The sequence below is a fragment of the Coregonus clupeaformis genome, chromosome 15 (assembly GCF_020615455.1).
Source record: "Coregonus clupeaformis isolate EN_2021a chromosome 15, ASM2061545v1, whole genome shotgun sequence".
Lineage (NCBI taxonomy): Eukaryota > Metazoa > Chordata > Actinopteri > Salmoniformes > Salmonidae > Coregonus > Coregonus clupeaformis.
The window spans coordinates 21,250,855-21,275,517 of record NC_059206.1 but is presented as its reverse complement, the minus strand read 5'-3'; the positions used below and the strand labels follow the sequence as shown (position 1 = coordinate 21,275,517).

Genomic DNA, 24,663 nt, shown 5'->3' with positions numbered 1-24,663 from the left:
CAGAAAAGCATCCCCAAAGAATGATGTTTCCACCTCCATGCTTCCCGGTTGGGATGGTGTTCTTGGGGTTGTACTCATCCTTCTTCTTCCTCCAAACACGGCGAGTGGAGTTTAGACCAAAAAGCTCTATTTTTGTCTCATCAGGCCACATGACCTTCTCCCATTCCTCCTCTGGATCATCCAGACGGTCATTGGCAAACTTCAGACGGGCCTGGACATGCGCTGGCTTGAGCAGGGGGACCTTGTGTGCGCTGCAGGATTTTAATCCATGACGGTGTAGTGTGTTACTAATAGTTTTCTTTGAGACTGTGGTCCCAGCTCTCTTCAGGTCATTGACCAGGTCCTGCCGTGTAGTTCTGGGCTGATCCCTCACCTTCCTCATGATCATTGATGCCCCATGAGGTGAGATCTTGCATGGAGCCCCAGACCGAGGGTGATTGACCGTCATCTTGAACTTCTTCCATTTTCTAATAATTGCACCAACAGTTGTTGCCTTCTCATCAAGCTGCTTGCCTATTGTCCTGTAGCCCATCCCAGCCTTGTGCAGGTCTACAATTTTATCCCTGTCCTTACACAGCTCTCTGGTCTTGGCCATTGTGGAGAGGTTAGAGTCTGTTTGATTGAGTGTGTGGACAGGTGTCTTTTATACAGGTAACGAGTTCAAACAGGTGCAGTTAATACAGGTAATGAGTGGAGAACAGGAGGGCTTCTTAAAGAAAAACGAACAGGTCTGTGAGAGCCGGAATTCTTACTGGTTGGTAGGTGATCAAATACTTATGTCATGCAATAAAATGCAAATTAATTACTTAAAAATCATACAATGTGATTTTCTGGATTCCGTCTCTCACAGTTGAAGTGTACCTATGATAAAAATTACAGACCTCTACATGCTTTGTAAGTAGGAAAACCTGCAAAATCGGCAGTGTATCAAATACTTGTTCTCCCCACTGTATATGTATATATATATATGTATATATATATATATATATATATATATATATATATATATTTTTTTTTTACATGTATTGAAGGCTTGGCCCTGATTGTATAAAAAATATGGCAATTTGTAGAGTGTGAGTGTGACTCTTACCCAGTCCCGACTCTTACAGCGTGCTTTTGCCCAGCCCTCCGACCTACCCTTGGCAATGCCACTCCCTCTCTAAGCCTTTGTTTTGAAGCTGATTACGATCTGACGTAAAAATTAAACAATGTTTCCCATTCTCTAACATCCATTTGTGTCTAGTCAGTAACAGTGACTGGACACGCACACACACACAAAATACCTCAGCATCTTATCCAACAACACGTAACACAACATAATCCCTAATGCAGTGATTAGTGAGATGATTCATCATATCTTAATTAATGTACTTCTCTGTTTATACTAGTCTTCCTTAAGGACAAGACTGAGTGTGCCGGGTGAATCTCAATAACCGTTGAGGAGGCATAGCAGTTGTTGAAATATAGATTATCTTTCTCCATTTAATGTTACTGGTCCCACTTATAATGTAGCAGAAATTATATGATTATTTAATGCTGTTTTTACATTTACATTTTAGTCATTTAGCAGACGCTCTTATCCAGAGCAACTTACAGTTAGTGAATACATATTTTTTTATACTGGCCCCCCATGGGAATCGAACCCACAACCCTGGCGTTGCAAACACCATGCTCTATCAACTGAGCTACATCCCTGCCAGCCATTCCCTCCCCTACCCTGGACCAATTGTGCGCCGCCCATGAGTCTCCCGGTCGCGGCCGGCTACGACAGAGCCTGGATTAGAACCAGGATCTCTAGTGGCACAGTTAGCACTGCGATGCAGTGCCTTAGACCACTGCGCCACTCACTCTTCACCTCAGAGAAAGGCAACAACCCAGCTTCATGTCTGAGTATCTTTGCACTATCAGTGCACTTCTCGCAGAATGATGCTTCAACATGGGATTTTGTGTTCTGGCTTGGTGGTAACTTTACAAGCCATGCCCACCATGAATGTGTCCTCCTCCTACTCCTTGGGAGGATTTTACTGGACTCCCACATTGTAGTTCAGGGTTTCCCTATAAAGTTAGGGATGCAAGAAGTGGTGTTGTGGGGTGAACACACACTGACAGAGACACAGACAGACAGACAGACACACACACACAAGCACACACGCATGTGCACACACACACCCGCTACTGTCTATCGCTACATTCCAATAGTTTTATGGACAGAGATGGTGGTCTGTCAAACAAAAGCAAAAAGTAGCCAGTTGATAAAAAGCTAGGGCAAGAATGTGAGGGAAGTTGCAGGAGGGGCTAGGATGTTCAGCTGTTGCAGAGAAGTAGGGTTGTATTTCTTTAAGTGGTGGGAAAAGTACCCAATTGTCATACTTGAGTAAAAGTAAAGATACCTTAATAGAAAATAAGTAAAAGTGAGTCACCCAGTAAAATACTACTTGAGTAAAAGTCTAAAAGTATTTTGTTTTAAATATACTTAAGTATCAAAAGTAAATGTAATTGCTCAAATATACTTAATTATCAAAAGTAAAAGTATGAATCATTTCAAATTCCTTATATTAAGGAAACCAGACGGCACCATTTTCTTGTGTTTTTTATTTAGTGATTGCCACGGACACAGTCCAACACGCAGACATGATTTACAAGCAAAGCATTTGTGTTTAGTGAGTCCGCCAGATCAGATGCAGTAGGGAACACTGGGGATGTGATGTGTTGTTAATTGGACCATTTTCCTGTCCTGCTAAGCATTCAAAATGTAATGAGTACTTTTGGGTGTCAGGGAAAATGTATGGAGTAAAAACTACATTATTTTCTTTAGGAATGTAGTGAAGTAAAAGTAGACAAAAATATAAATAGTACAGATACCCCCCAAAACTACTTAAGTAGTACTTTAAAGTATTTTTACTTAAGTACTTTACACCACTGATTTCTTTACTTTCATCCTAGTTAAAAAGTTCAGAAAACTCCAGATCATGCTGCGTCCTTATTACTTATTACTCAAGTGCACAGACCCCCTTCTGCCTCATCATTCCCTCCTTCTTTCCCCTCATCCCATCCACTCCATCCCTTAACACCCCCCCCCCCTCCTCACCCCTTGTTGTGGTAGGGCGCCCACTCTGCTCATCCCTGGCTCTCTATGCACACTCTGATTGTGCCAGGGAGGGGGGATGGTGAAGGGCATGATGTCCCTGCTAGATGATGTTTCAGACAGGAGACAAGGCTGGGTAAGAGTCAGCATCACACCGCTGTGTGTGTGTGCCTGCGTGCGTGCGCATGTTAATTTCGTTTGTGCGTTCATTTCAGGGGGATAGGAATTTACCTTTTAGAGTCTTGAATCAAATGCATGAATATGTTGGTGATTTCATATATAGAAGTCAAAATGGGAGATGGGTTGCTGACTTCCTTTACAGATAGCAGTGCTGGCTTTGCAAGACGCGAACACACACAAACAACACATTGTTTTCGTCCATTGCAGAGGCTGTGTTATGTACATCTCCCACAGTGGATGACAGTAATCAAAAATCAATTATTGCCTTCACAGCGGAGAGGATAGACGGCAGATGTACATAAGAGGCCCCTGCTTCTCCTCCTTCTGTACACACTCAACTCTCCTGTATTTGTTTTCACATTGAGTCATAATATACAAATCCACACCGACATACTCCTCACTCAGCAATACTAACAGCAATTCCAATTCCATTCATACACACAGTTATTATTACTGAGGACTTGTGTTTGCTTTTCATACTTACCTTGAATGAGTTTTCATTATAACGCTAATTACAGAGAGAGAGAGAGAGAGATACTCCTTTTTAAAACAGTAGTCTTGGAAACATATACTGAGTGTACAAAACATTAGGAACACCTTTTGCCCTCAGAACAGCCTCAATTCGTTGGGACATGCACGCTACAAGGTGTCGAAAGCATTCCACAGGGATGCTGGCCCATGTTGACTCCAATGCTTCCCACAGTTGTGTCAAGTTGGCTGGATGTCCTTTGGGTAGTGGACCATTATTGATATACAGGGGAAACTGTTGAATGTGAAAACCCCAGTAGCATTGCAGTTCTTGAATTCAAACTGGTGTGTCTTGCACCTACTACCATGCCCTGTTCAACGGCACTTAAATATTTTGTCTTCACTCTCTGAATGGCACACATACACAATACATGCCTCAATTGTCTCAAGGCTTAAAGATCCTTCTTTAACCTGTCTCCTCCCCTTCATCTACACTGATTTGAAGTGGATTTGACAGGTGACATCAAGAAGGGATCATAGCTTTCACCTGGATTCACCTGGTCAGTCTATGTCATGGAAAGAGCAAGTGTTCCTAATGTTTTGTACAATGTGTACAGGGCATGGTGTGACACATGTTGCATTGGACATTCCCTGAGTTTTGACTAACAGTCGTAAGCATGCACACACACACACACACATTGTGGTCCTGATAAGGTAGGAAAACATGTTCACACACATACACACATCAGTGGAGGCTGGTGACATGAAGCATTTAGGAGGATGGGAGACTCACCGTATAGGCATGGACGGCAAAGAAGGCAAAGCTCGTTTGAAAAATGGTCTAAGACAAATTATTTTTACCTAAAACATTTATTAAAGGCATTAATAGTAAAATATTATGGGGAATGGGACAAGGGCAGTTTGTCTAGGTAGTAGCAGTGTGCAGGACAGGTTCCTCATGGATGGATGGTGTTGGAGAAGAGCTAAACTCTTCCACTCAGGGCAGGACAGGATTGTACTGTGAAGACAAACACCACGAAGATGTGCAGTTAGACTAAGCATCCAACACATAAGTGATAATGTTATCACCCTTTCCCCTCTTTATTGCAGGATTGTGATCTGTGATTAATCAACATTGACACTAGTTCAATTTGGAAAATAGTTTAACAATGAAAACAAATGTAAACACTTCAAAGAATCAACACTTCATCACTTTAAAATGTACAAATAAGCTAACTCATATGTAAAGATTAGTCTAAACAACAATATATAATAACAGGCTATTATTACTAAAGCATAATTTCAGATGAACAACAACAAAAAAGCAGTAGCCAACCTTGCTCCACTGATCTACTGGGTGAGCAGACTTCTGTTCCTGCCCAGCAATAGCACACTTGATTATCAACTAATCAGGTGTGTTATTGCTGGGAAAGCTTCACACCCATCCGACCTTCAGCAGGGTTGGCCTGCTCCAGTTGTAATAGGTTTATACATTGTGTGTGATGTTTAACTGTATTTTTATATACAACATTGCTAGCATAGGTATACATATAATCCATGGCATATAGGATAAACCCTTAGTATCAGTCTTGGGACATTCATTGGGACTTCTCTCTTCATCTGAAAACAGGTTTTCACAGCTTTCCATATCTGAGGACAGAAAAACAGGCTTCATTATACTTAAATTAGACAGCACTGATATTATGTTGCTATTATCTCTCTGTTCTCAAAGTGTTCCCCTCTAGGGACTGGAACTGCCCTATCCAGCAGTACCCTAAACTCTCCCTGACAAATGTATTTACTTACAGTACCAGTCAAACGTTTGGACACACCTACTCATTTAAGGGTTTTTATTTATTTTTTACATTGTAGAATAATAGTGAAGAAATCAAAACTATGAAATAATACATATGGAATCATGTAGTAACCAAAAAAGTGTTAAATCAAAATATATTTTATATTTGAGATTCTTCAAATAGCCACCCTTTGCCTTGATGACAGCTTTGGACACTCTTGGCATTCTTAAATAGGTTCTCCCACTTCCTCCGTTCTTTGGGTCTTTACGAAAACAAAATAAAGGGAAATCTTCCTTATTTTTTTCGATGGTAGCAAAGCGCAGCGAGCAGCCATAGGCAAAAAGTGTGTTTTGCACATTTGACTTTACCACGCTTCTAAATCACACATGCGTAGTAGTAGTAGGTTCATTTTCTGCTCCTTTGATTGGATCGACAAGATGTTAGTTCCTACTGTAACAGATCTGATAGTTTGACTTTGGTATGAGGACGTCCTCCCCAAGCCATCATAATTACTGTGTAAGTCTATGGAAGGGAGTGAGAACCACAAGCCTCCTTAGTATTGTATTGTATTGTATTGGCGGCAGGTAGCTTAGTGGTTAAGAGCGTTGTGCCAGTAACTGAAAGGTCGCTGGTTCTAATCCCTGAGCTGACTAGGTGAAAAATCTGTCGATGTGCCCTTGAGCAAGGCACTTAACCCTAATTGCTCCTGTAAGTCGCTCTGGATAAGAGTGTCTGCTAAAATGTCAAAAAAATCGCAGCCAGAGTATGATGTAAAATAGCTGTCCTCCGGCTATACCATGGTGCTACCCTAGAGGGTGCTGTTGAGACTACTGTAGACCTTCATTGCTTTTTAATCAGGTATTTGATGACGTGAATATATTTAGTATAGTTTTATCTATAAATAATAACTTTTTATGTTTCATTATTTAAATGTTTTCTGAATTTCACTGAGTAGGATGGTCCTCCCCTGAGGTTCCTCCACTGACACACACACACACACCAGACTATTCTTAGAGGCATTACAGTTCCATGTTTGGAACAATAAACTGTCAATAATCCTGAATAAAAAATGAAAGATTTCATACCCCTAAGCAACTAAACAAAACAGAAAAGAAAAAAAAAAAGAAATAGAGGTTTGAGAGTTTTTTGCGATATTAGCTAACTCATTGATCCTGGTTTGTGATATACCCCTCAGGAGTGTCTGCATCAGCATTGCAGATGCTGCTAATAAGTCAGGTGTTTAAAAGTTATTCTTCGAAAATGAAGAGGTAAATTAGATTAAGTTACCAATGAACGGCTGGGAATCTTACGCATTGTGGCTTAAATATAGGGTTTGAAACATTATTTAAGGTCACACTTTATTTAGATAGTTCCATATAGATGATCTACAGATGGTCATACTATCAACAAACTAGCTATTGAAGGTTACAGTTAGGGCTAGGGTTAGGGTAAGGGTTAAGTTTAGGACTTGGGTTAGTGGATAATACATTTTAATGTTGTTGACAGTTATTTAACATCTACTGAACATCTACAAACCATCTACTTGGGACTATCCAAATAAAGTGTTACCTTATTTTATCTCTCATTTAGGTTAATTCATGTTTGTTGAATTCTCAATCAAGTGTCAATACATGTACTGTATTTGTCTTCAACCAAGTACACCCCTTCCCTTACACTACGAGACTTCACATCTGTACAGGGCATGTAAAAGCCATGAACACACAAAGACATTACTCGCTGGGACCTTCTATATCTATGTAGAAATGCCATTATATTTTCATGCAATGTTTCAATAATGGACATACGACCCAGTTCTGCCTATCACCAATATCTGGAGCCTAGATCCAGTGCTTGCTGAATATGCATGAGAAGCTATACGGAAGGCAGAGTGGGAAAAAACACACTCCTAACAGTCTAAAGTGCTTTGGAAATGAGGCGGTTGTGAGGCAGACTGCCGGTTACCAAGAGAGAGGTTACAAGAATCTCTCATCATTAGATCCTCTTTCACAAAGCCTCTGGCTGCTCCTGGCATGCTGGCAAGGACCACAGTTAGGTTGTAGTATCTTTAGCAAAGTAGTTGGGCTTGGGAGTCAATGTGAGGTCAACATGATGAGCTTTTAAAACTAGTGTAGAGTAACAAACATATAGTCTCTTCAAATAATATATCTAAACAATTAAGGTCAAACAACAGATGACCACCAACAGAGCAATGTGCTTATTATATTGCTTATCGTATTGCTTGCAATACACCATCGGTCACAAGTAATGAAGGCAGTAAAATTCCATGGTAATTAGGCTTCTCCAAGCTCTGATGCTGCTGCTGGTCATTAGTAGCCTACCAAACTGACTAACTGCCTGGTACTCAGCACTCTATTGTCCCTCTAATCACTCTGACATCAATGCAAATGTTATTGAAAATCGAATCAAACACTTGAGAGCCCATGAGCTCATGTTGCGCAATATTTCTATAGGCTATGCAATTGCATGAGAAAACAGAATGGGGGATCAATGCAAATAGTCTGGGTAGCCATTTGATTAGCTGTTCAGGAGTCTTATGGCTTGGGGGTAGAAGCTGTTAAGAAGCCTTTTGGACCTAGACTTGGCGCTCCGGTACCGCTTGCCGTGCGTCTATGACTAGGGTGGCTGTAGTCTTTGACAATTTTTAGGGCCTTTCTCTGACACCGCCAGGTGTAGAGGTTGTGGATGGCAGGAGCTTTGCCCCAGTGATGTACTGGGCCGTACGCACTTCCCTCTGTAGTGCCTTTCGGTCGGAGGCAGAGCAGTTGGCATACCAGGCAGTGGTGCAACCAGTCAGGATGCTCTTGATGGTGCAGCTGTAGGACTTTTTGAGGATCTGAGGACCCATACCACAACTAAAGTGTTCAAAAAACGTATTAAAATGAACCACATTCATCCGCTTTACAAGGGGTTTAGAGTCTAACTGGCATACATAAGCAGCTCGCGAGTTTCAAGTTTGGAGAAGATCATTTTCACCATAAAAATGCGCCTTTATAATAAAAGCATTACACGCATAATCGCATTTGCGGTCTCTTTTGAAAATGGTGTTATCCCGCTAATGGAACATTCCCACTTATAGCCTACTACCATGTGTGCATTGCTGCAGTTATAATGTGAAGAAATAGCCTTATAGTTTATGAACATTTTAAGGTAAATTTTCTGATCTGTTGTGTCAGCCACATTGCGTGTCAGCCACATGCTAGTGGTTGTATTAATTTGGGATCTGTTGCATCCCACAACTGTCCCAGACTATGTTTGGAATATTTATGTCTCACGCAGAATAGAATAGGTCGACTTTTGTACTATGGGGGATAGTAGATTAACATAGGCTAGTGCTTTTGCTGTTCGTTAGGCCTACTCAACTTGTTGGCTGACGAAAAGTAAATGTGGACAGTTCTTCCAGTATCTTCAATATGCACCTCAGAATTGGATAAGGACACGCACAGTTGCATCCCCACGTGTCTGTCTTCACTTGTAGCCTGTGAGAAAGACCCGATCACGTGATGGAGAGCGCAGCACTCAGGGAGAAGGGCACAACAAAGGCATATATTTATTTTAGGGTGCATTATGGCCACAAAGGGTGATGCTGCCGTGAAATTCAAGGCATTATCAAGTGCTTGTCAAATTGTGAATGAGAGACTAATGAAGTGTGTACAGCCTGCGCAGAAAACAAAGCAGAGCTCATGCCTTTCAAGCGACTTTTTACAAATCATCATTAGAGTCGCATCATGCAGCCTTAAAATGTATTAAAAATGAAAATATATAGCCCAACGTTTGTAGAACAACTAAAGTTACATTAATCACTCTAAATTAAGCACACAGGAGTACCTATTTCTTTGTTAACTGCTCAACACAGAATAGCCACATGTGCGCACTCCCTCAAATCATTTGGAGAAAATATATATATTTTATTCAGCTTTGTTCAATTGTATTCTTCATACTATAAAATAATATAAAATAATGCCATGGAATTCTAAGCAAATGTTGTCTGCTAAATGAACGAGTGTTGTCCACAGCCATTTGGCATAGCCACATCAAGACCTAACATAAGGACAACTCAGAGTATGCTATTCTTTTCTTCTGAAATAGACTACATTTTCTTCATATCATGCTTCTTTAGACCTGTCTAACATAAATAATGGATTTATTGTGAAGGTGTAGGCTATATTACATGGATTTATTAGACTTTTTAAAATGTAGATGTTCCAAAAGGTATGCATCAGTGTCACACCCTGACTCAGGGGACTCATATATGTTGAGTCAGGGTGTGTATATTCTTTGTTATGTAGTATTTTCTATGTGGGATCTAGTATATATAGTTCTATGTTGGCCGGTGTGGTTCCCAATCAGAGGCACCTGTCGCTCGTTGTCTCTGATTGGGGACCATACTTAGGCAGCCTATTGGCACTATTGAGTTGTGGGATCTTGTCCCGGGTAAGGTTTGTTGTATGTACAACCTTAGGACTTCACGTTTCGTTTGTTTGTTGTTTTGTCGTGTGTTTATTCAGTGTAAATAAACATGTACGTATATCACGCTGCGCCTTGGTCTGACCCTTCATTAAACGAACGTGACAGAAGATCCCACCAAACGAGGACCAAGCAGCGTGCCCAGGCGGAGCGAATGGCCATGTCACAGGTGGCCGATTTGTTGTCATGGGAAGAGATATTTGCGGGGAGAGGACCATGGGCTAAGGTAGATGCCCAGGCAGGAAAGGAGCAACGGCAACACGGAGGAGGCCGGTCGAGGAGGAAGCCCGAGAAGCAGCCCCAAGACATTTTTTGGGGGGGGCACACGGGGTGGTTGGCGGAGCCTAGTGTCAGAGCAGAGCCAACTCCCCATACTCACGCGAGGAAGCGTATGACTGGGCAGGCTCCGTGTTATGCGGAGCTACGTACTGTGTCGCCAGTGCGCCGGCACAGTCCTGTACATCCTGTGCTTGCACCACGCACGTGCCGTGCGAAGATGGGCATCCAGCCAGGACGGGGTGTGCCGGCTCAACGCTCCTGGTCTCCAGTACGCCTCCTCGGTCCCGCATATTCTGCGCCAGTTCTACGAACTGTATCGCCAGTGCGCGTGCACAGCCCAGTGCGTCCTGTGCTGATGCCTCACACATACTGTGTGGAAGTAGGCATTCAGCCAGGATGGGTTGTGCCAGCTCTCCGCTCCAGACCTCCAGTCCGCCTCCACAGTCCAGCCCGGCCTGTTCCTGCTCCTCGCACCAAGCCAGTGGTGCGCGTGGCCAGCCCGGTCCGGCCTGTTCCTGCTCCTCGCACCAAGCCAGTGGTGCGCGTCTCCAGTCCGGGCCGGCCTGTTCCTGCTCCTCGCACCAAGCCAGTGGTGCGCGTCGCCAGCCCGGCCCGGCCTGTTCCTCGCACCAAGCCAGTGGTGCGCGTCGCCAGCCCGGCCCGGCCTGTTCCTGCTCCTCGCACCAAGCCAATGGTGCGCGTCGCCAGCCCGGCCCGGCATGTTCCTGCACCTCGCACCAAGCCAGTGGTGCGCGTCGCCAGTCCGGCCCTGCCCGTTCCTGCCCCTCGCACCAAGCCAGTGGTGCGTGTTCCTAGTCCGATCCGGCCCGTGCCTGCTCCTCGCACCAGACCAGTGGTGCGTTTGTCCAGTCCGGCACGGCCCGTGCTGTTCCAGCTGCTCCACTCCGGAGCCAGAGCAGTCCGCTCCACCGGTGCCTGATCCAGTTCCGGTCAGCTGTTCCACTCCGGAGCCAGAGCAGTCCGCTCCACCGGTGCCTGACCCAGCTCCGGTCAGCTGCTCCACTCCGGAGCCAGAGCAGTCCGCTCCACCGGTGCCTGATCCAGCTCCGGTCAGCTGCGCCACTCCGGAGCCAGAGTAGTCCACTCCACCGGTGCCAAGTCCAGCTCCGGTCAGCAGCTCCAGTCCAGACCATGACGTCAGCCCCTCTCCAGGTTCGGGGTCTCCCACACCAGGGTCCAGACAGGGCCTGGCGTATCATGGGAGGAAGGAGAGGGGAAGCAGCGCGCCGAGGTCCAGACCAGACCAGGGGCGCAACAGGGAGGCGGAGAGTGAGAGGTCGTCACGCCCCGAGCCGGATCCGCCTCCGAGGCGGAATGCCCACCCGGCTCCTACCCTGTTATGTTTATGTTGTGCGGTCGGAGTCCGCACCTTTGGGGGGGGGTACTGTCACGCCCTGACTCAGGGGACTCGTATATGTTGAGTCAGGGTATATGTTGAGTCAGGGTGTGTATATTCTTTGTTATGTAGTATTTTCTATGTGGGATCTAGTATGTATAGTTCTATGTTGGCCGGTGTGGTTCCCAATCAGAGGCAGCTGTCGCTCGTTGTCTCTGATTGGGGACCATACTTAGGCAGCCTATTGGCACTATTGAGTTGTGGGATCTTGTTCCGGGTAAGGTTCGTTGTATGTACAACCTTAGGACTTCACGTTTCGTTTGTTTGTTGTTTTGTCGTGTGTTTATTCAGTGTAAATAAACATGTACGTATATCACGCTGCGCCTTGGTCTGACCTGTCATTAAACGAACGTGACAATCAGTGGCTTTTAGGCTGTGTGGAAGCCAGGAGATGCTAAATGTGTTTGTTAATTAACAGTTAATTACCGTGAGGCCGACAGTTATTTGCTTGACAATCACCGGCTGATGAAATTTCGTGACCGCCACAGCCCTACTTATACCTATTCAATTTGTTCATATAGACAATTGTGGGTGTATGTAGGGTTTGTAATAAGTAAGGTGAAGTAAAAACCTATCCAAATTAGCATTCAGACAGGAAGTGTCTTCATGCTAATCTTACCACAACCTTCACCCTTCAGAGCACATCGTTAGTCAGTACAACGCACTTCCAAACAATCTTTCAAATCATGGTGGCAATTTGAATAACTGAATGCTTACATTATCTTTGGGCTAAGTGAGAAAAAATATGAAAAAGGATGTAAAATGTGAAAATGCACTTTACGGACCATTCACAAGTTCAACCAAGTTAACACACTCTAACAGACTACTCCACTGAGCATAAGGACCATTTACCAGCAGAACGGATATGAGAGGAATACAAAGTGATGTTTTCCGCTTTCTTGGTTTTTAAAAACATCTAGTCCACACACTATCTCCCCTGTTGTCCAAATCATATTCCCCTCTCTTTTCTAGCTTGTGGTTGCTCTTTGGATGCGTGGCAATTGTGTACAATGGATCAATTGGAGCAAATGGATTGATTCATCCCCAGGTCTCGCCTAGTGGGACATAGGACACATATGTAGTTGATTGGTCACTCTGTGGTTACTCTTTGGTTGTGGCAAGGGAAAAACTATCTTGAGTAAACCATTGACCATTACATGGTTATGACATGCTGGAAAATGCATTGTTCATCACCAAACTGTTCTTGGATGGTTGGGAGAAGTTGCTCTTGGAGGATGTGTTGGTACCATTCTTTATTCATGGCTGTGTTCTTAGGCAAAATTGTGAGTGAGCCCACTCCCTTGGCTGAGAAGCAACCCCACACATGAATGGTCTCAGGATGCTTTACTGTTGGCATGACACAGGACTGATGGTAGCGCTCAGTGTTTTCTGGATGCCCCAAACAATCGGAAAGGGGATTCATCAGAGAAAATGACTTTACCCCAGTCCTCAGCAGTCTAATCCCTGTACCTTTTGTAGAATATCAGTCTGTCCCTGATGTTTTTCCTGGAGAGAAGTGGCTTCTTTGCTGCCCTTCTTGACACCAGGCCATCCTCCAAAAGTCTTCACCTCAATGTGCGGGCAGATGCACTCACACCTGCCTGATGCCATTCCTGAGCAAGCTCTGCACTGGTGGTGCCCCGATCCTGCAGCTGAATCAACTTTAGGAGACGGTCCTGGTGCTTCCTGGACTTTCTTGGGCACCCTGACGCCTTTACAACAATTGAACCTCTCTCCTTGAAGTTCTTGATGATCCGATAAATGGTTGATTTAGGTGCAATCTTACTAGCAGCAATATCGTTGCCTGTGAAGCCCTTTTTGTGCAAAACAATGATGACGGCACGTGTTTCCTTGCAGGTAACCATGGTTAACAGAGGAAGAACAATGATTTCAAGCACCACCCTCCTTTTAAAGCTTCCAGTCTGTTATCCTAACTCAATCAGCATGACAGAGTGATCTCCAGCCTTGTCCTCGTCAACACTGTCACCTGTGTTAACGAGATAATCACTGACATGATGGCAGCTGGTCCTTTTGTGGCAGGGCTGAAATGCAGTGGAAAAGTTTTTTTGGGATTAAGTTCATTTTCATGGCAAATAGGGATTTTGCAATTAACTGCAATTAATCTGATCACTCATGACTTTCTGGAGTATATGCAAATTGCCATCATCAAAACTGAGGAAGCAGACTTTGTGAAAATTAGTATTTGTGTCATTCTCAAAACTTTTGACCACGACTGTATTCAACACATAAAATATTAGTTGAATAAATAACATTTATAATAAACTAAACTAACTTTGTGATGTATTTGTAAAGCAGTTTTACACTTCTGACTCTGCCCTGAATGCCTCTGTTGATCCTACAGCTATTGTATACAGTAATCATGTGCCTATGAACCAGAGTTATAATGTTAGCACTGAGGCGGTGTGCCCTAGTAGGAAGTCTACTGTGTGCTGCACTATCAGCTCAAACATAAATGTCATGAGCATGTCTACTTCTGATACGCTTCCCAATAAAGCAATAAAAACAACAAGCATCCCAGAAAAGTGCTAACAATAGCCGACATTAACATATGTAGCCTAAGAAACAATGTTCATGAAATCAATGACTTGATAGTCATTATATGAATGTAATCTATTGCTATCTCTGAATCGCACTTAGATAATACCTTTGAAGATACATGGTTACAGTGGGGGAAAAAAGTATTTAGTCAGCCACCAATTGTGCAAGTTCTCCACATAAAAAGGTGAGAGAGGCCTGTAATTTTCATCATAGGTACACGTCAACTATGACAGACAAATTGAGGAAAAAAAATCCAGAAAATCACATTGTAGGATTTTTAATGAATTTATTTGCAAATTATGGTGGAAAATAAGTATTTGGTCACCTACAAACAAGCAAGATTTCTGGCTCTCACAGACCTGTAACTTCTTCTTTAAGAGGCTCCTCTGTCCTCCACTCGTTACCTGTATTAATGGCACCTGTTTGAACTTGTTATCAGTATAAAAGACACCTGTCCACAACCTCAAACAGTCACACTCCAAACTCCACTATGGCCAAGACCAAAGAGCTGTCAAAGGACACCAGAAACAAAATTGTAGACCTGCACCAGGCTGGGAAGACTGAATCTGCAATAGGTAAGCAGCTTGGTTTGAAGAAATCAACTGTGGGAGCAATTATTAGGAAATGGAAGACATACAAGACCACTGATAATCTCCCTCGATCTGGGGCTCCAGCAAGATCTCACCCCGTGGGGTCAAAATGATCACAAGAACGGTGAGCAAAAATCCCAGAACCACACGGGGGGACCTAGTGAATGACCTGCAGAGAGCTGGGACCAAAGTAACAAAGCCTACCATCAGTAACACACTACGCCGCCAGGGACTCAAATCCTGCAGTGCCAGACGTGTCCCCTGCTTAAGCCAGTACATGTCCAGGCCCGTCTGAAGTTTGCTAGAGTGCATTTGGATGATCCAGAAGAGGATTGGGAGAATGTCATATGGTCAGATGAAACCAAAATAGAACTTTTTGGTAAAAACTCAACTCGTCGTGTTTGGAGGACAAAGAATGCTGAGTTGCATCCAAAGAACACCATACCTACTGTGAAGCATGGGGGTGGAAACATCATGCTTTGGGGCTGTTTTTCTGCAAAGGGACCAGGACGACTGATCCGTGTAAAAGGAAAGAATGAATGGGGCCATGTATCGTGAGATTTTGAGTGAAAACCTCCTTCCATCAGCAAGGGCATTGAAGATGAAACGTTGCTGGGTCTTTCAGCATGACAATGATCCCAAACACACCGCCCGGGCAACGAAGGAGTGGCTTCGTAAGAAGCATTTCAAGGTCCTGGAGTGGCCTAGCCAGTCTGCAGATCTCAACCCCATAGAAAATCTTTGGAGGGAGTTGAAAGTCCGTGTTGCCCAGCGACAGCCCCAAAACATCACTGCTCGAGAGGAGATCTGCATGGAGGAATGGGCCAAAATACCAGCAACAGTGTGTGAAAACCTTGTGAAGACTTACAGAAAATGTTTGACCTGTGTCATTGCCATCAAAGGGTATATAACAAAGTATTGAGAAACTTTTGTTATTGACCAAATACTTATTTTCCACCATAATTTGCAAAAAAATTCATTACAAATCCTACAATGTGATTTTCTGGATATTTTTTTCTCATTTTGTCTGTCATAGTTGACGTGTACCTATGATGAAAATTACAGGCCTCTCTCATCTTTTTAAGTGGGAGAACTTGCACAATTGGTGGCTGACTAAATACTTTTTTCCCCACTGTATGTGTTATTTCATAGTTTTGATGTCTTCACTGTAAAAAATAGTAGAAATAAAGAAAAACCCTTGAATGAGTAGGTGTGTCCAAACTTTTGACTGGTAGTGTACATGGCGAGAACATCCTTCAGCAGTCCGGAGACAAAATCCATGGCTCGAGGCATTTGCGCTGACTCAACTTACTCTAAGTTTACACAGCTCTCCTGCACCTTTTTCAGATCCGCAGTCAGACATTTCACGTCGGCCTCCAGAGAGGTAATTAGCGGGGGTCTCCAGCGCAGCATTCGGAATGGGGGAGAACTCTGTTGTTTTGAGCGATGCGATAACAGGCATTGTTTTGTTTCTAAGAGTAGTTCAATCAGCTTTGAATGTTTCAGAAACCTCTTGATTTCCGGCCTCAATTGTAGCAACTATATCTGTTTTCATTTCAACTATCTCCAAGCGTAGTAACTTGATGGCCTCGAGAACGTTCATTTCATCGCCCCCAGGTAGAGCTGCATCCCCAGGCAAGGCGCGAGTCTCCTGGCTGTCAGGCTCAGGAGAGGGCGGTGATGAAACTGGGCCTTGTAGGCTGACTTTTCTCAAGGTCAGGTTTTTGGTCTTACAGTATGTTTCGTCGTCATGCTAACATTTGGAAATAAAGTAGTCTTGGGTACTTCAGAAAGGGATCACCAAAGTAATATTTGAAAATAAATTTGGTTTTACTGTAAAATTCACATACATTAAAAGAATACAGCTAGAGCAAACGGAATACACGTCAGTCGCACATTGCGCCTCTAGCAACCCCCCGAGAGGAAAGATTTTTGAAGGTTAGCAAAACGTTGCTCTTTCTCCTTGGGCTTTCAAACACCTATAATGTAGGTGATATGTGAGGGTTTTTTTCCCTCCCAAAGAAACATTGAGTTTTGTTTTACTTAATCTCATAATGGCCATTGTTATACACATAAAATAGATTACCATAAAGGAGTTTGCAAGACAGCACAAACAGATCTGGGACCAGACTAATGTACTAGCCATCGGGTGATTATACTACTTGTAATGATCCATCGTTGTACAAGTCATCATTCAACAACACAGTCATATTACCCTACATTGACTTGTGTTTACTTGTTCATGTATGCTGTGTTATTGACAAGCATCTGGTTACTATAGTAACACCATCTGTAACAGGGACACACAGTGAGGGAACCTCCGGCTCATAGGAGACTGGGCTTGTCTGGGCTTGGGCTCTGGCCAAAGAGACTTGTACAACAGTATGTGTCTGTTGTACATTTTTAAATCTCCTTTACCTCCACACCAATAACACATGGTTAAAGTGTGACTTACAGTAGCAAGTATGGTTAAATGCCTTGCTCAAGGGCACATTGACAGGTTTTTAGCCTAGTTGGCTCAGGGACTCGTACCAGCAACCTTTCGGTTGCTGGCCCAATGCTATTAACCACTAGGCTACCTGCCACCCAGTATTATATTATATTCTATATTGAATCATGTCCTGAAATGGAGATAGCTAACAGTTACAGGCTACTGATCCAGAATCAGGTCAATTGGACCTAGAAAAGCTCAAATTGATCGCAATGCAGTCTCTTGAAACTGATTTAATTCAGTCGATACTACATTAGAACTCTCGTCATTGCCAAATAAGTACTCTACAAGAGGAACTCAATGACACTGAGCTTTCAGATCACCTCCAAAAGCTAGTTTCCACTACACAGTATTAACGTTCACATGCTAATTGTATGATTAATTATCTTCCTTTCTGCGTCACGAGATGAGAAGACTTAAATGAAGGGCTTTACGATTTATTTGTTTAATTTTTTAGCCGATGTTTAAACAATGAGTGCTGATTACCATTGGAGATCAGGAATGATAAATTCATTGTTATTTTCTATTTTCTCTGGTGATTATTGTAATGCGTTTGACGTCTTAACTGTCTAATTAATCAGTATGTGAGTGTGTGTGTGTGAGTGAGTGAGTGAGTGAGTGACTGTGTCATTTGTTTTATTAAGGTTAATGGGATAAGCTGTAATATAATGGTGGTCCTCTGTAGCTCAATTGGTAGAGCATGGCGCTTGTAACGCCAGGGTAGTGGGTTCGATCCCCGGGACCACCCATACGTAAAAATGTATGCACATATGACTGTAAGTCGCTTTGGATAAAAGCGTCTGCTAAAAGGCTTATTATTATATTATTATATAATGACCATATGGTCAAAGGAGTGGTTACACTGAGTGGAGTATTAGGCCAGACTGGTTCATTTCCTGGATACCTAGAACTGTGTGACTGTGTGTACGAGACAGTGTTTGTGCTAAACCATTGAGCAGTAGAGAAAAATGTGTCACTAATTGCCCGCATATTTCCTGCCCATCTAAGTCATATGGGATCTGTGTCGTGGCTAGAGAGAAAGCAAAAGAGAGAGAGAGGGAGTGAGTGAGAAAGAAAATGGTAGAAAGATCCCTCTTTGTGGGTTTTGGACTGCAGCTATGGACAGAGGTGACTTTACGTAGCAGGTAATGAGAACTAATGTAGCAGGTTAGGATAATTAATGTAGCAGGTTAGGATAATTAGGTTAAGGTTAGGAAAAGGGGTAGGGTAAGATAAAATGCTACAATTGTCCACGGCGCGACTCGAACATGCAACTTCTGGTCCATAGCTCTACTCCATCTAGCCACAACCCTCTTTGGTGAAGTGCAATACAAAGACAGAAAACTAAATGGTCATCTCAAAATGCCAGCTATCAAGCTCTGGTGCCTAAAGCCATATTGTACCAATGTATTTGATAGCGTTCCACATCTGGACAATATCAACAAACATTTAAATATTTGAAGTCATCATAATGATGGATGAACGTCTTGGATGTCACAGATGTTGCCCGTGGAAAGAGTATGTTTACCTGTCTGATTCCATCCATACAACCGTCAGACAATGTTTCAGCAATGTTTTATTGGTTTTGAGAGTGAAGAGAGAAGAGATTCCTCGATCAGGGCTAAGCATTTGTCTCCTATTTCACTGAAATGAGAAACGGAAGAGAAATGTGGAGGGTTGATGAGGAGTGTGTCACTCCTGTGTTTGGATAGCTAGCCCAATTCTGATATTTCTTTCCACTAATTGGTCTTTTGACCAATCAGATCAGCTCTGATAAAGATCTGATGTGAAAAGATCTGATGTGATTGGTCAAAATACCAAATAGTGGAAAAAAGATCGCAATTGGGTTGCCTGTCTAAACACAGCCTAATGCCCTCACATCAATCCTTATGGCACAGATAACAATTGTGCCCCGCAAGTGTCAAAAAGCATTTATTGACAGGATAGAGACATACTTTCTTAGTTCATTGCTTTTTTAACCTACAGTGCCATGTTGAATGAGACATCTGATGTCTTTGTATGTTGCTTGCCTGTACTGTAAAATAAAATGTAATGTATTGTATAATCTTACTACGGTCATTTTCTGAAAGGTTGACTAGCCATTGTTTAGGTATGTCAAGTAATTTTTGTTAGTAGGCCACTTTGACCTGAGAGAATTGTACAATCTGCCCAGTAGCCTAATATTGAGAGAACTGCCCTGAATCTGAATCTTGACTGGCTGAATCATATTTGTACTAGACCACTTTAAAGTGAGAGAAAAGTACAATCAGCCCAGTCTACAGTATCTCTATTCTCTGTACATTAAGTACATACATACATACATTGCACATTTATAACCTGTACATTGACTCGGTACCGGTACACCCTGTATATAGCCTCGTTATTGTTATTTTATTGTGTTACTTTTTATTTTATTTTTGACTTTATTTTGTTAACTCTATTTCTTGAACGCATTGTTGGTTAAGGGCTTGTAAGTAAGCATTTCACTGTAATTTTATTTTATTTTATTATAAGCACATCGTGAACATGACTATATGGCTACATAGAGCATTATTAGAGCTTATCTTCTACAAGGGGCGAATTCTAACGTCGGATTTTCACTTAGCCATGCATTGATGTCAATGGGAGAGAGAGGAAGTGAACATTTGACAAGTGGAATTTAGGATTCGTCTCAAAGTAGTTTTTTCTAAGTTGTTTACTCATCGTTTTTTACTCCTCCATAGCTGAATTCGTCCGGCCTACTGACTATGCCCAGGAGTCCCACGTCCAGTGAGGATGAGATGGCCCAGAGTTGTTCTGACTACTCCGAGGACTCCGCCTCCGACAGCTCCCGTGAGGAGACTATCTATGAGACCATAAGAGCCACCGCCGAGCCGGCCCCCAGACGCATGGACGACATACACACTCACTCTCTGGTCGTCCGCATCCTCATCCCCGACCTGCAGCAGACAGTGAGTGTGTGTGTGTGTGTGTATGCTTGCCTAGGTTTACTCAGGAACGTGCAAAGGAGTTGTATGTTTGTATGAGTCAGAAAGACCCTATTGTTTGATGTGCCAATTTATGGGTTACCTTTGGAGGGCTTTTTTACACCCATTTTATTTTTTTTAAAGGATAGAACTGTTTCATCCTAGACTTATAGACTAACTCATAGGATTTAATGTCTGGCTTGCAAAATAAGTTCAAATGATGAAGTCTTAGATTACACTTGTTAACATCCTTTCTTTTTCTCTCATTTCCCTTTGGTATAATGCCTTTGATTTAAGCCAGCTCTGGACATTTATTAACCTGGCTGTGTTGCATCCTTTCGCCTGTCGGAGAACACACACTGTGTGAACGATCTGTGGGCGTTGTGTGGGCGTTGATGTATAGACTTTTCCCTCTAGGGGAAGCTTCTATTAACCCTCGTTTCGTAATAGAAAAAATAAGGCAGTGGGGAGTGTGTATCTCGCAAATGAATGGGTACATGCATTCCTCTCTTATTACCAGACCTGGGTTCAAATACTATTTGGAATAATTTCAAATACTTGAGCTTCAATGCTGCGGAGGTGTTTTGGTATACTTCCCCAGACCTGTGGTTTGACGCAATCCTGTCTCTGGTGCGCGTCGTCAGCCCGGTCCAGCCCGTTCCTGCTCCCCGCACCAAGCCAGTGGTGCGTGTGTCCAGTCCGGCACGGCCCGTGCCTGTTCCACCGGTGCCTGGTCCGGCACCGGTCAGCTGCTCCACTCGGAGCCAGAGCAATCCGCTCCACCGGGTCCGGTCCAACTCCAGTCAGCGGATCCACTCCGAGCCAGAGCAATCCGCTCAACCGGGGTCCAGTCAAGCTCCGGTCAGCCGCTCCACTCCGGAGCCAGAGAAGTCCGCCCACCGGTGCCCAGTCCAGCTCCAGTCAGCGGCTCCAGTCCGGAGCCTGTGCAGTTCGATCCACCGTCGGCCGGGTCCAGCTCTAGTCAGCGGTGCCAGTCCAGACCCAGACGCCAGCCCCCTCTCCAGGTTCGGGGTCTCCCACACCAGGGTCCAGACAGGACTTGTACGTCGTGGGAGGAAGGAGAGGGGAAGCAGCGCGCCCGAGGTCCAGACCAGACCAGGGGCGCAACAGGGAGGTGGAGAGAAAGTGGTGGTCACGCCCGGAGCCGGATCCGCCTCCGAGGCGGAATGCCCACCCGGCCCCTACCCTGTTATGTTTTTGTGGCGCGGTCGGAGTCTGCACCTTTGGGGGGGGCTGTCACGCCCTGACTCAGGGGACATTGATTTGTTGAGTCAGGGTGTGTATACTCCGTGTTATGTTGTGTTTTTCTATGTTTAGTTCTAGATCGTTTAGATCTATGTTGGCCAGGGTGGTTCCCAATCAGAGGCAGCTGTAGCTCGTTGTCTCTGATTGGGGACCATACTTAGGCAGCCTGTTGGCACCAGTTAGTTTGTGGGATCTTGTTCTGTATAGGTTTGTTTGGTGTAACCTTAAGACTTCACGTTTCGTTTATTTGTTGTTTTGTCGTGTGTTCAGTACTTTAATAAAATGTACGCTTATCACACTGCGCCTTGGTTCAACCAATCCTTAAACGATCGTGACAGAGCCAATAGAATAGCTGCAAAACTATAAACCCTGCCCATCTGTCACTCCAGGCAAGTTAAAGCAAACGCTAAAAGTATTTTAAATACTTGAATGCAATCTCTTTTTGACAGCTTCCCTTTTGATAAAAAAAAACATAATCCATACATGTAAGAAGTGGTCGGAATTGACTTTTTGGACCTGAATGCCCAAAACTTCAGGAGATAAAGGTGCTCAAAGTTTACCAATTTTTCATCACTGGAAAATATAAACTGTTGAGTTTGATATCATTTAAAAGCTTACCAACAGGGTTGTCAAACTATTGTCTTAAAAAAAAAAAAATACGATTTTTTAAACATTTAACGTCAATTATCTAAAAATAAGTAAACTTAGATTTTTTTAATATTCGCATATGTTGTAGCTTAGACCCTACTTCACATCATCTGAGGTTTTTGTGTTGTGCCCGCCATTGGTTGAGACACAACATGCTCTTGAATACAGGGTGGATGTCATTTTAGTACATTTATCAGCCAAAACCTGACACCCACCCTTGTTTTCAAAAGCATGTTGTGTCTCAACTGATGGTGCGCACAACACAACAACCTCAAATGATGTCAAATAGGGTTTAAGCTACAACATATGCACATTTTGCCCGTTTTTAGATAATTGACGTTAAAGAAAAAAAAAAGGACATGAAAAAATTAATATGAAGATAGTTTGACAACCCTATTTGTAAGCTTTTAAATGATATCAGTCTCAACCATTTGTCTTTTCCAGTCATGAAGACATGGATGTCTTATGGTATTGCGGGGTTTGCAAAATAGGTCAACGTTGAGCACCTTTATCTCTTGAATGTTTTGGCATTCAGGTTCAAAAAATAACTTTCTGAGCACTTCTACAATGGGCAAATATGTATGGACGGTTTCGTTCAAATCAAAAGGTGTGCTGTCAAAAAGTAATTGAATTCAAATGGATTTACCCAAAAGAGGCATTGGTCTGGTTGAGAGGGATAAGGCAAAATGAATGGCAAATAATTCTGGCTGCACAACCGATTGGCAAACGTACTGTAAATTGAGAACTCATGTGACTAAACTGAAGGAAAATAAGAAAATGTGATATGAAACAAAGATAAATAATATAAAGAATACTAATAAAAAGCTTTGGAGCACCTTAAATAAAATTTTTAGCAAAAAGGCGAACTCGGCCCCATCATTCATTGAATCAGATGGCTCATTCATCACAAAACCCATTGATATTGCCAACTACTTTAATTATTTTTTTATTGGCAAGACTAGCAAACTTAGGCATGACATGCCAACAACAAATTCTTAACCTACACATCCATGCATACAGTGCCTTCAGAAAATATTGACTTTTTCCACATTGTGTTGCGTTACAGCCTTATTCTAAAATTGATTCAATAAAACATTTTTCTCAGCAATCTACACACAATACCCCTTAAAGACAAAGCGAAAACAGGTTTGTAGAAATTTTTGCCAATTAATTACAAATAAAAACCAGAAATACCTTATTTACATAAGTATTCAGACCCTTTGCTATGAGACTCGAAATTGAGCTCAGGTGAATCCTGTTTCCATTGATCATCCTTGAGATCTTTCTACAACTTGATTGGAGTCCACCTGTGGTAAATTCAATTGATTGGCCATGATTTGGAAAGGCACACACCTGTCTATATAAGGTCCCACAGTTGACAGTGCAAAATCCAAGAGCTCCGAGACAGGATTGTGTCGAGGCACAGATCTGGGGAAGGGTACCAAAACATTTCTGCAGCATTGAAGGTCCCCAAGAACACAGTTTCTTCCATCATTCTTAAATGGAAGAAGTTTGGAATCACCAAGACTCTTCCTAGAGCTGGCCGCTTTGCCAAACTGAGCAATCAGGGGAGAAGGGCCTTTGTCTGGGAGGTGATCAAGAACCTGATGGTCGCTCTGACAGAGCTCCAGAGTTCCGAAGGTTCACCTTCCAACAGGACAATGACCCTAAGCACACAGCCAAGACAATGCAGGAGTTGCTTCGGGACAAGTCTCTGATTGTCTTTGAGTGGCCCAGCCAGAGCCCGGACTTGAACCCAATCGAACATCTCTGGAGATACCTGAAAATAGCTGTCCAGCGAACTCCCCATCCATCAATACTTCCCGAATGCACTATATGTACAATACAATGATGTACATTTACATTAAGTGATTTGTAAGTATGGTAAATTAATATTGCACAAAAAGTGGTTGTTTTCCATGTTATTTGATGAAAACAAATATTTAATTTAATGTGGCTGTTTTGTGCCTTTGCCCATAATTTCGCATATCCCCCCCCCCCCCATGTCAGAAAACAAAACAAAAGTATACACCAATGTTACTTCAATACAAGCAAAAATGTAATAGCCTAACAATTTCAGGTGATTAGGTGATTTTATAGGCCTATAGCAGTAATATCAAGGGGTGGGGGTGGGGCCAAGAGTACTTAACTGGAGGAAGTGTTTGGAGCTGTTCAAAATAGGATATCATCGGGTCCCAGGTGGAATAGAATGAGTTGGTTGACCCTCGGATTATATACTTTTCTAATTTTAGGAACAGCATCAGATCTTTGCGCCAGGGTGGATTGATAGATTTCCAATCCAATAAAAACCTTCTGCGGGCTAACAGGGAGGCTAAGGCAATGGCATCCAGCTGTCAATTGGTCAGAGAAGGATTGTTGTTTGGTACTTCAAAAATAGCCATTTCTGCACTAGGCTGCAACTTTATATCAAAT

The 24,663-nt window shown here is 43.1% G+C and overlaps 1 pseudogene; it reads left to right on the top strand.

The window, feature by feature from the left end:
* The first annotated feature begins 20,097 nt into the window (after window positions 1-20,097).
* LOC121583141 overlaps window positions 20,098-24,663 on the top strand; it is an 86,605-nt pseudogene continuing 82,039 nt past the window's right edge.